The sequence below is a fragment of the Caretta caretta genome, chromosome 1 (assembly GCF_965140235.1).
Source record: "Caretta caretta isolate rCarCar2 chromosome 1, rCarCar1.hap1, whole genome shotgun sequence".
NCBI classification, from domain to species: Eukaryota; Metazoa; Chordata; order Testudines; family Cheloniidae; genus Caretta; species Caretta caretta.
In genome coordinates, this window is record NC_134206.1 from 295,040,314 (window position 1) to 295,051,917 (window position 11,604).

General features: G+C 40.6%; 1 long non-coding RNA gene across 5 annotated transcripts in view; it reads left to right on the forward strand.

The window, feature by feature from the left end:
- Positions 1–10,649, forward strand: part of LOC125630266 (uncharacterized) — a 158,165-nt gene extending 147,516 nt beyond the window's left edge. Inside the window, exons 4-5 of one of the 5 annotated variants that reach the window (XR_012666487.1) lie at positions 2,373–2,464; positions 9,809–10,649. This is a non-coding gene — a long non-coding RNA (uncharacterized LOC125630266). Of the gene's footprint in view, positions 1–2,372; positions 2,465–2,875; positions 3,460–3,662; positions 4,352–6,431 lie in introns of those variants that run through there. The other 4 variants (XR_012666483.1, XR_012666486.1, XR_012666485.1 and 1 more) reach the window with 4 other exon arrangements.
- Positions 10,650–11,604: the final 955 nt, after the last annotated feature.

The window sequence follows — 11,604 nt, forward strand, 5'->3', positions numbered from 1 at the left end:
ATATTTTTTCCAACCTTCCTCATCATCACACATAAGGAAAAAAATCAACCTCTTTTCTGCCAGCTAAGATCTGTCATTTATCTCATAAAAGAAACAAAGTAAATTAATAGCAGGAAATGTATTTTTCCTGTGTTTATAATTAGAGCTTGGTTAAATTTTTGAATGAATATTGTATTCACTGAAAAATACATTCTTGATCTACCCAAAACTAATTGCTAATTTGTCTCAGTGAAGGGGCAGAGCCGCCCCACACTGGTACACCCTTCCTTGCTAGCAGAGGAAGCCACGACCCTGAGGCTCTGCTGGGCATGCTCCATCTGGAGAACAGGTATAAAAGCCTGCAGAACTGCTCAGTTGGGGCTGACCACTGGAGGGGAAGGAGGCATGCTGCCAGCTCCCGAGGAGGGACAGCCTGCACTCCAGGATGCGGAGGCCAGCCAAGCCAGGACGCACCCGAATGCCCAGATGGAGTATGTCACAGGAGGGGAACAGACCAGAGGACCCCCCTGAATTGGAGAACCCAGAGGTTATGTTAGGAAGTGACCCAGGGGAACTTTAGAGGAAACCGGCGTTAGAGCCGCACTGAGGCTCGGCATGTTTTGGGCAGATCCCCACCGAGCTGGTGGCAAGGGGAACTTGCCACTACCAGGGCTCTGGGTTGTGACCCAGTGGAGAGGGTGGGCCTGGTCCCCCTACCATCCCACCACACCATGGGAATCATATGGACTCTGGCCACTAGGCCACGCTACCCTGTCTGAGGAGGGTGATTATATGGATGCTGGCCATTGGGCCACACTGCCCTAACACTTGGGGTGAGTTACATGGACTCTGGCCACTAGGCCACTCTACCCCACTTGTGAGGGAGGAGTTATATGGACTCTGGCCATTGGGCCGCACTGGTCCAACGCTGGGAGCGAGTTATATGGACTCTGGCTGTTAGGGCACACTACCCAACCAAGGGGTGATTGTGTGTAGGAAGGCCATTAGGCCACATCGGGCTGCCCACAAAGAGGCGAGCATGTGAATTTGGGAGTGGTGAGGTTCCGATACTCCATCCCACCCCTGCCACAAAGGGGTGGTGCAGTGCCGCAGTGTCAAAAGTCCCTGAATAGTTTTGGACAAAAAAAGTTTTTTGGATAGATTCACGAGGGACTTAGGTGCCATTCACAAAATAATAATGATATCACTTGTTTTTCCCCAATAATCCAGTAGATAGCGCACTCATCCAAAATATGGGAGATCCCGATTCAAGTCCCCACTCTGCCTGTCATGGAGCAAGGACTTAAACTTTAGTCTCCAACATTGCAGTTGTGATTTATAGGGTCTCTCGCATTGACTGCAGTCACCTGCAATGTAGGTGGCCCAAGTTCCAATTCCTGCTCCACATGGGGCACTAGAGGGACTTGACGTTCAAGTCCCACATCCTGGGTGAATGCTCTAACACAGTGGTTCCCAAACTTGTTCCACCGCTTGTGCAGGGAAAGCCCCTGGTGGGCCCGGCCTGTTTGTTTACCTGCCACGTCTGCAGTTTCGACTGATTGTGGCTCCCAGCAGCCGCGGTTTGCTGCTCCAGGCCAATGGGAGCTGCTGGAAGTGGCGGCCAGTACGTCCCTCGGCCCGTGCCGCTTCCAGCAGCTCCCATTGGCCTGGAGCAGCAAACCGTGGCCACTGGGAGCCGCAATCGGCTGAACCTGCGGACGTGGCAGCTAAACAAACCAGCCTGGCCCACCAGGGGCTTTCCCTGCACGAGCGGTAGAACAAATTTGGGAACCACTAGTCTAACCATTGAAATATCAGCCCAAAACACATTATTTGTTTTGTTTTTTTGTTTTCTGAGGAAACTGAAATTTGTGTTTTGGGTCAGTCCAAAATGATTTTTTTCCAGTTAGACCAGTGAACCAAAAAATCAATTATTCACACAACTATTTATAATAATGAAAAAACGATTTCTGAGCACATCTTGCATTCTTTGGGCCATTTCTGATCTCAGGGAATCCATTAGAAATCTGGGGTAACTTGGATGGATTTATTCCAGCTTTTCAACAGGAGAAAGGAGATCAGAGACAGGCCATTACATATTCTATCTTCTCTTGGGGATTCTGGGGAAATGGGGAAGGAAAGAAGGGAGTCATTTTTCACAAAAGTGCATAGTTTCAATAATATGCAAATTTCTGACTTCCTGAGTTAATTTGCATCCAATTTTCACTCACCAATGGTAGGTTTGCAGTGGCTCTTCCAACCACTAGTATTTATAAATTAATTAATTTCCAAAATAAAGGGTCCTGCAATTTGTCCGTGTCCTCATGCAGTTTAGATATTAGTCTTTCATAGAAATATTTTTTTTGCTAAACCTGTAATCCTTTCTTCCTCAGCTGGTCTTGGTTCCGCTCTCAATGACTGAGTAAATTTTGTTTTACCAACCACAAGGCTTACAGGATTTTTCTTTGATACATCTGGAACTCAGGTGGGCTATTAAAATAATAAAACACAATTGAGACAGCAGACCCTATTTTCAATAAACTCTTCCTCCAGTAACTAAAAAAATGTTATTAAGATCTCTTCCTGTGTAAGCATTAATGATTGGATATTCCCAACACGTGTTTTAAAGCTAACTAGGGCATGAGAACACCACCACCAAGCCCCTGGTTACCTTAAAGACACAAGACACTGCTAAAATCAAATCTAATATGTCTCATGTAACAATGTCATATTGCATTAATTTTACATTTCTGGGCCAATGGAGTCCCACTGATGTCAAGGTAAATTCACTCTTCTATGTCAGCAGTGAATTTGTCCCTACATCTTTAACTTTATCTCTGGTATTGTTGCATAGACCAGACCATTTTTTTTTAACTCCCACATCCTTCTCCCGTAGGTACTGAAGAAAATTACGTGAGTCATCTGCATCTAAAGCACTTGGGTGGCATTTTGAATGGTATAACTAGAGCTTTCTTTATAACATTTATTAATTTTCCAAAAAATTGCACAATGTTTGCTGAGGACAAGAACCCGGTACGTTCATTGAGAAGCTGCAATTGCTGGATTTCTGCCAGGGCTTTTGGCTTATGTTATACTAACACATGTTGGGTACTCTGCAGTATTTATCCTTACACATGCCAACCAGTTTAGTTATCTGAGTAGCATTGCCTCTGTGTTTGTGGAATTCCTATAATTCCACTAGTAGGCAGGCATAGTTCCCATATACTATACACAAATAGGACATCAGTGATGTCTTAAAGCTGTTCCAAATTCATGGAAGCGATAGCACAAAGTCATTCCCCTGCAGCACAAAGTCTGACTGCAGGACTATGCTGTTGTAATAATGGAAGTAAAAAGAACTTCTGCTCTTATGCCATCACAAATCATAACTGGAGAGCTATTTGCTATAGTGAAGTTTAGGTAAGTACTTCAAAGCTCACCTGTATTGCTAAGGCATAATTGCCAAGATTATAAAGGGGACCACTGTACAAATAAATATTGAATATAATATTAACAAACCACTTCCTTCTCTGCAGTCAAAAGCCTCCCTACAAAAGCTATGTGAAATGTGGGGGGAGAAAAAACATTTTTATAAAGGGAACTAAACCATCAATCTGAGTGTATAGCTTAATTGAATAACTCAATCATTTATTTTTATTATTGTTACCTTTTTTTCTCTCCAGCCTCTCTGTTATAACTTTCACCTGTAGTATCAAATCAAATCATGTCCCACATGTAACGATATTGGCAGTTCTCGCATTGGTCTGATCTCCCACGTACATGTTCACCTGGAGTGTTTGCGGAATCTTCGTACATTGACAGCAGCATGAGACTCCATCACCATCAGTATCAAATTAAATCTTCAGGCCAGAGAGTGCACCTGCATTTGTTGTGAGACATCTAGCACTTTTCTGGGATCTCTAAAAATAATAATTAGAGCTGCGTGGGAAATGGCATTTTTATTCCACATGCAGAATGTTTTGGGTTTGCCAGTCAAAAAGTGAAATGTTTTTGATTGTTTGACCAAAAAAAAAAAAAAACTGATGAAAACTGATTTTCTTTCATGAAAATATTAATTTAGACAAAAAAAACTGAGAGAGATTTTCAACCCGTTGCAGTAATAATGATGTTTTTGGAAAGGGTTGGTGCTCCTTCTTCAGTGCCCTCAACTAATTTACACACATCTGAACCTCCCCATCCATAAATGTACCACTTGATGTGTATTTTCAATATGAAATATATATTACATCCATCTGAGTCTGATATTACATTATATGAAGACTGATACATCCCGCGTTCCTGGAGTCATCCAAGGATCAAGGACTTACACTGGTACTGATGTCTGCTTTGGTCCATAGATGGACTGGCAAAGGTGCAACTTAAAGCTGCTTGATCTTTCTCTCTCTCTCTCTCTGTTAGAAGTAGGGTGACAAGACAGCAAGTGTGAAAAATTGGGACAGTGGGTGGGGGCCTACATGAGACAAAGCCCCAAATATTGGGACTGTCCCTGTAAAATTGGGACATCTGGTCACCCTAGTTAGAAGGGTCAGGGATGCTGGAACAATTTGTAGAGTGGGGGTGCTGAGAGCCATTGAATCAAAGTGTAAGTCCTGTATATAATGGAAACCGCTTCAAGCTGGGGGGGTGAAGCAGCACCCCTAGTTCCAGCACCTGTGAGAAGGGATCAAACTGGAGTATGGGTTTGGCCTTAACAATAAGTGAACTAGCCACGTCAATCACACTGTACTGTCCCTTGCTGCCTTGGGATGACAAGGTAGCTTTTTTCTTTTTGATGTACCTTTATATTCTCTTGAAATGATTAAAAATAACTCCTATTCATTCATCAGATAATGTATCAAACAGCTCATCTTCTGCAGATTTTCAGTGTAGACAGCAAGAATTTTTCTTTGTTCTCTTTTAACAATACATTTTATTGAGAGTGGTTTATTGTGATTTCTCAATTACTGTGTTGATTAATTGGGAAAACTCCAGGCAAACTTGAGTTTCAGTATATTTTATTCATAGCAGTTGTAAGAGAAAGAGGTGCATATTTTCCCCTTAGTAAGGATGGAAATCTGACTGCGCCGGACCTGTGGTCATGGGATGGTAAACATTTGATGACCACAGCTGTCCTGAGATTCATTAGCTTTGCTGCAAACTCAGACAGCGTTACTGGAACAAAGCTTAATGGAAGAGAGGTGACGTGTCTGAGGAAAAATAATGAATTTGTTGTGAATATTCCTCTTTTGTTTGGACAGAGTTCAGCAGACAGAGCTTTTCATTTTTTAATGCATGACCCTGTTATTGCACCTATGGTGTCACATGCCAACCTATGCGTGTTGAGAAATGCATAATGAAAAGCATCAGCTCTTCTATTCCTTCTACTAAAAAGAAAAGGAGGACTTGTGGCACCTTAGAGACTAACAAATGTATTAGAGCATAAGCTTTCGTGAGCTAGAGCTCACTTCATTGGATGCATTCAGTGGAAAATATAGTGGGGAGATTTTATATACACAGAGAACATGAAACAATGGGTGTTACCATACAGACTGTAACAAGAGTGATCAGGAAAGGTGAGCTATTACCAGCAGGAGAGTGGAGGTGGGGGGACCTTTTGTATGATAATCAAGGTGGGCCATTTCCAGCACTTTACAAGAACAGTAGGAGGGGAAATAAACAAGGGGAAAAAGTTTTACTTTGTGTAATGACACATCCACTCCCAGTCTTTATTCAAGCCTAAGTTAATTGTATCCAGTTTTCAAATTAATTCCAATTCAGCAGTCTCTCTACTGCATCCGATGAAGTGAGCTGTAGCTCACGAAAGCTTATGCTCAAATAAATTTGTTAGTCTCTAAGGTGCCACAAGTACTCCTTTTCTTTTTGCGAATGCAGACTAACACGGCTGCTACTCTGAAACCTGTCTCCTGAATGTGTTACATATTTCCTTTTGTTCACCACATTCAATTCATTCATATACAGTACAGAAGCAATTCAGTTACTTTTCAATGTTTCTGGTCCCAAGTGCTCTATAAGGAAGCACCTAAAATAAGGTGGGTTAAAGTTTATTTTGGTATCTGAAAGCAGGAAAGTAGTTTAAAGCAGCTGTTTAAGATAGATGTTTATCACAGGTGACTGTGTTTCCGAAAACGAGGCACAAGGATACTGTAAATCAAGACCTCACAACTTTCTCAAATCCTGGACCACTTCTTAAGGCATAGCACCTGTCACGAAGCAGCTCTCCTCTCTGTTACAACTGTATTGCAAAATATAAATATAATATTACAACAGAATATCACAAAGACACAATGAAAATAAACTCAGCTTAATGGATGGGTGCAGCTGCATGGTTATCACTGACCCCTGGTTTTGTACATCTGTTGTTTATTTCCTCTCTTGGTAGAAGCAGGATTTTATATATTTATTAACACCTGATTTTCTTTCATTTTATGCAGATCCCACTGCTCTGATTTTTCCAAGCTAGTAGTTTGATTCAAGCCTCTCTTATTACTGCTTCATTTGTAGTGTTGTCAACAAATTTGATTATGGTTGAAATTTTATCTGTCAGCAAGACAGGGACTTGTTCCACAGACTTCAACTCCAGGACAGCAATCCAAGCCAGTGAAGGCTTTCATGGGACACTATCATGAATTAAAGAGAGCTCTACTTGAAGACTGAATGCACAACTGAAAAGTTCTAGGATGATGACTGTCCCCTGCTCCATTTGTGCATGCTTTACTATTAATGGAACTTAGCCTCCTGAACCTCCTGGAAATGCTCTGCTGACAACCCATTGGTCCAAAGTCCAGCAATTGACAATCACTGGTCTATACCAGTAGCAAATCACTTCTCTTACCTTTCCCTTAGAGTAAGAGGGGATCCATGGTGGGAAACTGTGACCAGATGAGACTCCGAGAGTTACAGTTCCCTCCCTGGTCAGCTCTTGGAGTGGCACCACTTCTTACTCAGGCTGTAAAGTTAGTCTGAGCCATAACCTTTAAGTACAACTGATGCAACAATAATTCGTCTTCCTGTAGCTTATTTGCTTGCTGACCTACATACACCACTATCAGTCCTGGGCAGGACATATCTTTTGGCTTCATGAATCTTTGTGACCCCAAAGCTTGTCAGAGAACAAGAGGGGAAAACTTCCTCACTCTTACCTGGCAGTAGACTGTCCATTTGGCATCCTGCCTGGAAACTTGCAAACTCAATTAAATACACATATGGTCCATAGCAGGCAGAATCAGTCTTTGCCAGCACACATTCCTCCTATGGCATTTCCAAACTTAACTTGTGCTATATAGCTTTTCCTGAGAAATGAGTGTTCCACTTCTCCAATAGCATCAGCTCAGCATATTGTCTCCTGTGTCCTCCAAGAATACAGGGAATGTTGCCAAGATGAACATCAGTGTGAACTCCATGGGGGTGATTTTGCTATTGAGGAGCTTTTGTTGAGGAAGCCAGGTATAGAGACACCTAGTCTTAATGAGCAGTACTGGTAGAATTAATAAATCTTCTCAATACTCCCTGAAGCAGCTGCTCTCTTTTTGAAAAAATGAGCATATGGTTTCATCATATTTCATTGATTTGATCCCCTTCAGCTAAAGAAATATTTCAGTGGAATGCAAACGACTTACAGAAGTTCTGCACATTTCTCAACCCCTTTTATTTTCCCTGCCTAAACAGGAAGCTGACTAGCATGTAAAAGGGAGAGCCGCAGGCAGCATTCAGATTCCTTAATAGGAGTTGCAGAGCGGGTGATGGAATCTCTGACAATAATGAGGACTCGAGTGTTCCTTGAAGTTACAGTGCTGGGAATTCCCTTAAAGATTTTAACTAGCGTGAAAGAATGTGGGTGAAGAAGTTTGCTCACACTGCGGATGGATTGGCTACCTATTCTAATTACACCCTCTGCTCTCATCTCACAGGTTCTCTATGAGGAGTTAGGCAGAGAAAACCAGCATCAGTTTAAGCTAACCTATTTCAAAATTCATCAAAATGAAGTGGCAGGAAGATGTTTCTGTTACTTTCAGTAACCAAGGCTAAACCTTTCATTCTGATTATCGGCGAATAACAAGACTATTTTACCTTCCAAGCGGCCAAAGCTCTTCCCCTTACTGAAATGAAAATCATCAAGGTGGATTTTTTTGTTTTGTTTTAAGAATCACTGAAAACAGGTTTCCTGTTTACAAGGTTTAATATTTAAATGGTGTTAATACCAAATGAGATGTATTCTAATTCAGATTCTAATATGCTCAGTAGCCGTGCAAGTAGTCTGAAGGAAATCAAAGGGACCAGTCATGGAAAAAGATGCTATTTGACAGGAGCAAGAGTAAAGGAACCAGAACCTGGCCCTTTATCCTTGAGGTTTCAGATCCTATTGTTTGTTACTCTCTTCCCATTCATTTAAAAAAAGTATTATGGTATTCTGCAAAACACTCAATGTTTGATGGCTTTTGTAAAACACATTGATATTACTTAATATATTTGTAAAATGTAATATTTTGGACAATTATAGCAAAGTATTATAATATTTTAAAGGGCATTTTAGATCCCTTCCCCCCAATTCTGTTTCTTCCCTTCTCTTTTTTCTTTTTCTAAAACCTGTTTTTAAGAAGCTTCTTTGAGAGCCATACACATTTTCAAATGATGACAGCTGGAGAAAAATCCAGCTGTTTTGTGATGAAGTAATATTTAACTTTTTATCCATCATGACTTTGTATTGTAGCATCATCTCACCTCTATCATTCTGAAGCTTAATTCCCAAACCTAACAAGCAAGCTATATTAGCTTTTTAAGCCTTGATCATGTAATGGAATTCACACAGATTCGATAGAAGGATCAGGGTCTTAAACTACCAGTCAAGAGGGAAGCCCATGGCTGCACTTCTCTTTCTATCAACATTTGTATTTCCTAATAAGTGAAATGTGTACAGTTTAGCTTCTTTCCAGCAGAATGAGAAATGGTCTGTGTTTTGATGGATTGCAAATTACTCCTAAATCCAGCAAAAAGGCCTTTTGTTTCACAGGTTGCAATGCTCATGTTTTTTCTGCTTGCTCTAGGACAAAGCAATTGTATCACAGCAATCCAATCCTTGGAAAATAAATTAACCTTTTTTCCTCCAAATGTATCAGAAATATTACATTTAGAACAGCCCTAAACAGCGATATCTATTTCAGCTTTTCCGTGATCCCCCAGAGGTTGCAGCAGAGTGGTGTTTTCTCTCCATTTCTGACATTCAGATGGCAAGCAGACAGATGAATGCAGCACTTCTGCTTTTGTGACACAAGCCATACATTATTAATTTTTGTTGTTGTTGCACTGACACTATGAGACAGATGCCATTCTGAACTCAAAGCCTTCATTCTGATAGGAGAAGCAATCTCTGAACTACCAAGTCAACTAATTAATGCTGTATAATTTAGTAAAGGGTGGCAATTACTGAGTTTCCCCTATCTCATTCCCCTCCTGCTAATGTTAACATTATCAAAGTGTGTGTGTGTGTGTGTGAGTGAGAGAGAGAGAGAGAGAGAGAGAGAGTAGGTAGGTAGGTAGGTAGCTTATAATAAAAAGGAATTAATAAGCAAATGAAGCAGGGAATGGTGAAATACAGCAAAGAAGAAAGAGCTAACATTACTTGTTGTATTTGACACTAAGCAACGGGAAAACTCTTCCAAACTCTTACCATTAATAATTTAGAGCTGGAGTGAAAACAGGCAAGTGCAGTTGGGAAGATATTGACAATGGAGGGGGGGTGAGAAATGAAAAAACTGTCCACCCTCAATTAAATTATTAATCAAAGATTGTGTCATATTTGTTTGTATTGCAGCCTTATTGCAAGTAACTAAGGAGACACCAAAGAAGAAGATATTTCCCCCTCTAACTTGTCAGATATGTGTATAGGCAATGGGTGAAGTCAATGGTAGCATGATCTGTGGCAGTAGAAATGTTTCCTTTAGGCATGTTTCATAGTCCCACAATGTGGTGCAATTTTCCCCCATTCAAAGAAACGTACTGAAAGGGGCTGTAAACAGCATTAGACTAATGAGAGCTTATAAAAGCCCAACCTAGTAAACAATCTCCCTTTTAAATCAATAGACTGCCATCATAGCGTTCCACCATAAAGAACTGACATGGCTTTGACAAAATAAGATTGTTATTTATGAAACAATGTTACACTGTGGTTGGGAATAGTTCTGGATTTTCAGTCTGTGTAATCTACTTCATTTGGTCAACCAGTGCTCAAACACTTACCAAAACACTGTTTAAAAACCTGCAGCTAACATTGTTAAATGACTATTTGGTTACCACATTCTTTGCAAAACCCAATAACTTAATAACATGGAAATGAATAGATAAGGACATAAATCTTGTACTACTTGGTTAATACTGTGTATGATTAATTTGTTTATTAAGAAATGAATATTTCATCATAACACAACTATCTTAATGCTGATCCATGAATTGTTGTGGGGATTTGTTTATATATTGATTTTTAACTTGGTATCTAAATATTTTCTCTGAAGGAGTACTGCTAAATGAGAATTATTAGGTAAAATATTTATCCATCAACATCAGTCTTTTGGGCAAGCATTTACAATTGATGTTTCTTGGGAATAAGGTTGTACATATAATTTAACAGAAAAGTGAATAAAATTATTGTAAAATTATGTATGTGAATTTCTTTCAAAGTTGATCAGTTTGTTATTAATGTATACATATAGCAATTTTGTTTCATTTTTAGATGGATTTGTGATTAGATTCTGAGATAACGAATGAAAGAATAGTCTGGGGGTTAAAGTTTAGGTTGGTGTGCTGTGATTGAAATATCCAGGACAAAAAAAAAAGCAGGCTTCTCCCACTTACTCTAAACAAAGAACTTTTTGGCTGTGAGCTAAAAATGATCATGTTCTTTCTCAGTGGCAGTCAAGCAACAGAGGACAACATGCACTCAATTTCACACACGCAGATGGCCTGTGTGACGTTCCCCTCTGGTGTTATCTGGACCTGTGATCTGCTAGGACTCTCCAATCCTTGACTCTGGGAGCCAGCCTGACCCTGCTCTGCTGTGAGAACCCCCACTCTTGGGCTGTTCACACACAGCCTCTGGCATGTAAGCTGCTCCCAGCTACTTGCAGGCAAATGACACTAGCCAATATCTCCAGTCGCAAACACAACCGTCTGGGAGCCTCCATCTTGCAGTGCCCAGTGATGCCCGCTGGACACTGCCAGCTTATATAAATTCATCAATTTAATAAAGAAATTGATATGTATGAGGCTTGATATCCCCAGGGGAGCCTGTGACGCACTTCAAACTAAATGCACTGCTTCAGGTAGAATAAACAAACAGATTTATTAGCTATAAAGATAGATTTTAAGTGATTATAAATCAAGGCATAACAAGTCAGATTTGGTCAAATGAAATAAAAGCAAAACACATTCTAAGCTGATCTTAACACTTTCAATGTCCTTACAGACTTAGATGCTTCTCACCACAGACTGGCTGCTCTTCAGCCAGGCTCTCCCCTTTGATCAGCGCTTTAATCACTTGCTGGTGGTGGTAGTGTCAGTCCAAGCAGGTGGAAGAGAGAGAGACAGCATGGCAAATGTCTCTTCCTTTTATCA